Here is a 6,182-nt window from a genome sequence, read left to right as displayed (position 1 = left end):
CTGTAAACAAACATGACGTGCGTTGTGATAGGGTTTCAGGGGGTTTATGCACCTTGCGGATTGGCAGTATCATGGATACAAAGACTTCTGCTGCTGCCTCCTACATAGAGTTGTGTTGTAGCCCCCACCTGAGGCCAGATCATTTGGTCATAACGATAAGGAAGTTTCTAAACAGTGTTTTACTGTCAAGTCCCCAAAAAATGCTGCCAAAGTAAAGTAGAAACTCAACTCGTTTAGCCTTGAGATGGCAGATCAATACCTGACTAGGTTCTCATCTCTCTTATCTCTGTGAAGGAACCGCCAAATTGGATTGCCATCTGGCTGGTATTTCAGAGGCCTGGCAGGTAAAATAGATAGGGAATAAAGATAAATATATAGGAAGGTCAGTGATCCCAATGTTATTAATAGGGAATAAAGATAAATATATAGGAAGGCCGGTGATCCCAATGTTATTAATAGGGAATAAAGATAAATATATAGGAAGGTCAGTGATCCCAATGTTATTAATAGGGAAAAAAGATAAATATATAGGAAGGTCAGTGATCCCAATGTTATTAATAGGGAATAAAGATAAATATATAGGAAGGTCAGTGATCCCAATGTTATTAATAGGGAATAAAGATAAATATATAGGAAGGTCAGTGATATGATCCCAATGTTATTAATAGGGAATAAAGATAAATATATAGGAAGGTCAGTGATCCTAATGTTATTAATAGGGAATAAAGATAAATATATAGGAAGGTCAGTGATCCCAATGTTATTAATAGGGAATAAAGATAAATATATAGGAAGGCCAGTGATATGATCCCAATGTTATTAATAGGGAATAAAGATAAATATATAGGAAGGTCAGTGATATGATCTCAATGTTATTAATAGGGAATAAAGATAAATATATAGGAAGGCCAGTGATCCCAATGTTATTAATAGGGAATAAAGATAAATATATAGGAAGGTCAGTGATCCCAATGTTATTAATAGGGAATAAAGATAAATATATAGGAAGGTCAGTGATCCCAATGTTATTAATAGGGAATAAAGATAAATATATAGGAAGGTCAGTGATCCCAATGGAAAAGTATCTTGAAATGCCACAGAACGTAGATTCTACGTTCTGCAGCATAAGCGTGCGGGGAGCTCAGGAGCGGCTTTAAATGCTGCTCGCTCCTTCCCCGCTCGCTCACAACCCCCTAGGCAACGAGCGGAGCGGGTGGGAAAGGGGCTCCTGAGGCGCGATCGTCCAGGGGCCCCACAAACGCAACAGACGCACGTGGCTGCGCGCTGCTGCTGCTGCCTGCACTTCCGGGTCCCTCCAGCGACGCCCACGCATCGGATCAACGGATCTGGCGACTCCCTCCTGCTTCTCCACTCCTCCTGCCATCATGGACACAGATCTGCAGCTACACACCCCAGGTTAGTGTAACACACACACAAAATACACTTACACACACTTTATACACTAATACATGCTTAGATTTACACTTACACACACTCACATACATTTTTTGGGGGATCAGGGGGGTCACACACACTTGGGGGGGTACATACACTTGCACACACAAACACATGCACATAACATGCAATTTACCAATTGTACACATGCGCACACACATACACTGTTGTGTAGCTTTTTTTTTTTTTTTTTTCATATTGCATTGTTGTGTTTTTGGCTCAAAAAAATGTTTTATTGCCTTTGCGAATAGCGTATTCGCTAACCGTACTGTGCAATACCTTTAGTATGTTATTTCGGTGATTATTTGGAAATTTTAGGGATTTTGGTGCATTGTTAGCCATTTTATTGCATTTTCAGCGCTGCATAACTGTTGCTTGCTTTATTCTGTCCGTAAAACCTATTTTGCCAAGCTATAATATTCAAACTGTAATTCTGATGTCTGATTACACTAGTCTGAAAAAAAAAAGCATAGATTTTTGTGGTTTTATTGGATTTTAGTAATTTTATTTGAATTTCACACTTTCTGTATTATTTTGTTATGTCTTGTAAATTTTATCTACTATATATCCAATTGGGCGTCTCTGTGCGCCACATAGTTTGGTATATCTATGCATATTGGGCATCAAAGTGTTCAGTAGACCCCTGGCGTTCATATTTAGGATGTTTTATGCTGATACGTTACGAAATGTGGGGCATATAATGGGGTAAAATTCAAGCTTTGTGACGATTTTCAGAAATTTGATAAAAACCGTTATGTTCAGCATTGCTTTGCAGTTTGGCAGTTTGCAGTAGAAACATTTATTTGCCCATATTGGATTCGTCAGAATGTGTACTTTCTAAAAATATATGGTTTTCTGGGGTCTCTGTACTGTTAGGGGGGTCTAATGTCGCATAATACACACACCAGGTGCTCATATTGCAGCAGCCAGCGCGTCAGCCGTGAAAATGTATATACACTATTGTCATTTGGGGGTCTCTGTGCGCCACATAGTTTGGTATATCTATGCATATTGGGCATCAAAGTGTTCAGTAGACCCCTGGCGTTCATATTTAGAATGTTTTATGCTGATACGTTACGAAATGTGGGGCATATAATGGGGTAAAATTCAAGCTTTGTGACGATTTTCAGAAATTTGATAAAAACCGTTATGTTCAGCATTGCTTTGCAGTTTGGCAGTTTGCAGTAGAAACATTTATTTACCCATATTGGATTCGTCAGAATGTGTACTTTCTAAAAATATATGGTTTTCTGGGGTCTCTGTACTGTTAGGGGGGTCTAATGTCGCATAATACACACACCAGGTGCTCATATTGCAGCAGCCAGCGCGTCAGCCGTGAAAATGTATACACTATTGTCATTTGGGGGTCTCTGTGCGCCACATAGTTTGGTATATCTATGCATATTGGGCATCAAAGTGTTCAGTAGACCCCTGGCGTTCATATTTAGGATGTTTTATGCTGATACGTTACGAAATGTGGGGCATATAATGGGGTAAAATTCAAGCTTTGTGACGATTTTCAGAAATTTGATAAAAACCGTTATGTTCAGCATTGCTTTGCAGTTTGGCAGTTTGCAGTAGAAACATTTATTTGCCCATATTGGATTCGTCAGAATGTGTACTTTCTAAAAATATATGGTTTTCTGGGGTCTCTGTACTGTTAGGGGGGTCTAATGTCGCATAATACACACACCAGGTGCTCATATTGCAGCAGCCAGCGCGTCAGCCGTGAAAATGTATATACACTATTGTCATTTGGGGGTCTCTGTGCGCCACATAGTTTGGTATATCTATGCATATTGGGCATCAAAGTGTTCAGTAGACCCCTGGCGTTCATATTTAGGATGTTTTATGCTGATACGTTACGAAATGTGGGGCATATAATGGGGTAAAATTCAAGCTTTGTGACGATTTTCAGAAATTTGATAAAAACCGTTACTTTCAGCATTGCTTTGCAGTTTGGCAGTTTGCAGTAGGAACACATATTTACCCATATTGGATTCGTCAGAATGTGTACTTTCTGAAAATATATGGTTTTCTGGGGTCTCTGTACTGTTAGGGGGGTCTAATGTCGCATAATACACACACCAGGTGCTCATATTGCAGCAGCCAGCGCGTCAGCCGTGAAAATGTATATACACTATTGTCATTTGGGGGTCTCTGTGCGCCACATAGTTTGGTATATCTATGCATATTGGGCATCAAAGTGTTCAGTAGACCCCTGGCGTTCATATTTAGGATGTTTTATGCTGATACGTTACGAAATGTGGGGCATATAATGGGGTAAAATTCAAGCTTTGTGACGATTTTCAGAAATTTGATAAAAACCGCTACTTTCAGCATTGCTTTGCAGTTTGGCAGTTTGCAGTAGGAACACATATTTACCCATATTGGATTCGTCAGAATGTGTACTTTCTGAAAATATATGGTTTTCTGGGGTCTCTGTACTGTTAGGGGGGTCTAATGTCGCATAATACACACACCAGGTGCTCATATTGCAGCAGCCAGCGCGTCAGCCGTGAAAATGTATATACACTATTGTCATTTGGGGGTCTCTGTGCGCCACATAGTTTGGTATATATATGCATATTGGGCATCAAAGTGTTCAGTAGACCCCTGGCGTTCATATTCAGGATGTTTTATGCTGATACGTTATGAAATGTGGGGCATATAATGGGGTAAAATTCAAGCTTTGTGACGATTTTCAGAAATTTGATAAAAACCGCTACTTTCAGCATTGCTTTGCAGTTTGGCAGTTTGCAGTAGGAACACATATTTACCCATATTGGATTCGTCAGAATGTGTACTTTCTGAAAATATATGGTTTTCTGGGGTCTCTGTACTGTTAGGGGGGTCTAATGTCGCAAAATACACACACCAGGTGCTCATATTGCAGCAGCCAGCGCGTCAGCCGTGAAAATGTATATACACTATTGTCATTTGGGGGTCTCTGTGCGCCACATAGTTTAGTATATCTATGCATATTGGGCATCAAAGTGTTCAGTAGACCCCTGGCGTTCATATTTAGGATGTTTTATGCTGATACGTTACGAAATGTGGGGCATATAATGGGGAAAAATTCAAGCTTTGTGACGATTTTCAGAAATTTGATAAAAACCATTACTTTCAGCATTGCTTTGCAGTTTGGCAGTTTGCAGTAGGAACACATATTTACCCATATTGGATTCGTCAGAATGTGTACTTTCTAAAAATATATGGTTTTCTGGGGTCTCTGTACTGTTAGGTGGTCTAATGTCGCATAATACACACACCGGGTGGTTATATTGCAGCAGCCAGCGCGTCAGCCGTGAAAATGTCTATACATATTGTCATTTGGGGGTCTCTGTGCGCCACATAGTTTGGTATATCTATGCACATTGGGCATCAAACTGTTTAGTAGACCCATATGTTTATATTTAGGATGCTTTATGCTGGTAATGATACATGGACAATACGATGCTGGAAAGTTGAAGCTTTGAGGCAATTTCCAGATATTTCACCAAAACCGCCAAATTTGGCAAAGCTTTGCGACTCAGTAGTTTGGAGCAGAAAGGCATGGGTACCCATTTTAGATTCTGTAGAATGTGTACTTTCCAAAAATATATGGGGTTGGGGGGTAAAGATATATTTCTGTGTTTTTACCCCACAAAAATGCAGTCAATGTGTTGATTTTTCATTAGCTGAAGTTACCCACAGGACAATTTGTATGTGCTAACTTCATTTTGGGGCCTCTAAATGCCATATACTTTGGTAAACTTATGAACAATGGCCACCAAAATGTTCAGAGGAACCCTGGCAATCATATTTAGGGTGCTTTTTCTTAGTACGTAATGACACATGGGTGATATGGTGCTGGGAAGTTGAAGCTTTGAGGCAATTTTCAGATATTTCACCAAAACCGACAACTTCGGGAAAGCCTTGCGACTCAGTAGTTTGGAGCAATAAGGCATGGGTACCCATTTTAGATTCTGTAGAATGTGTACTTTCCAAAAATGTATGGGTTTGGGGGGTAAACATATATTTCTGTGTTTTTACCCCACAAAAATGCAGTCAATGTGTTGATTTTTCATTAGCTGAAGTTACCCACGGGACTGTTTGTATGCGCTAACTTCATTTTGGGGCCTCTAAATGCCAGATACTTTGGTAAACCTATGAACAATGGCCACCAAACTGTTCGGAGGAACCCTGGCAATCATATTTAGGGTGCTTTTTCTTGGTGCATAACGATACATGGGTGATATGGTGCTGAGAAGTTGAAGCTTTGAGGCAATTTTCAGATATTTCACCAAAACCGACAATTGTGGGAAAGCCTTGCGACTCAGTAGTTTGGAGCAGAAAGGCATGGGTACCCATTTTAGATTCTGTAGAATGTGTACTTTCCAAAAATATATGGGTTTTGGGGGGTAAACATATATTTCTGTGTTTTTACCCCACAAAAATGCAGTCAATGTGTTGATTTTTCATTAGCTGAAGTTACCCATGGGACTGTTTGTATGCGCTAACTTCATTTTGGGGCCTCTAAATGCCAGATACTTTGGTAAACTTATGAACAATGGCCACCAAAATGTTCAGAGGAACCCTGGCAATCATATTTAGGGTGCTTTTTCTTAGTACGTAATGACACATGGGTGATATGGTGCTGGGAAGTTGAAGCTTTGAGGCAATTTTCAGATATTTCACCAAAACCGACAATTCTGGGAAAGCCTTGCGACTCAGTAGTTTGGAGC

The sequence above is a fragment of the Xenopus laevis genome, chromosome 8L (assembly GCF_017654675.1).
Source record: "Xenopus laevis strain J_2021 chromosome 8L, Xenopus_laevis_v10.1, whole genome shotgun sequence".
In the NCBI taxonomy this organism is placed as follows: Eukaryota; Metazoa; Chordata; class Amphibia; order Anura; family Pipidae; genus Xenopus; species Xenopus laevis.
The sequence above is the reverse complement of the archived record's forward strand: the minus strand, read 5'-3'. Positions refer to the sequence as shown.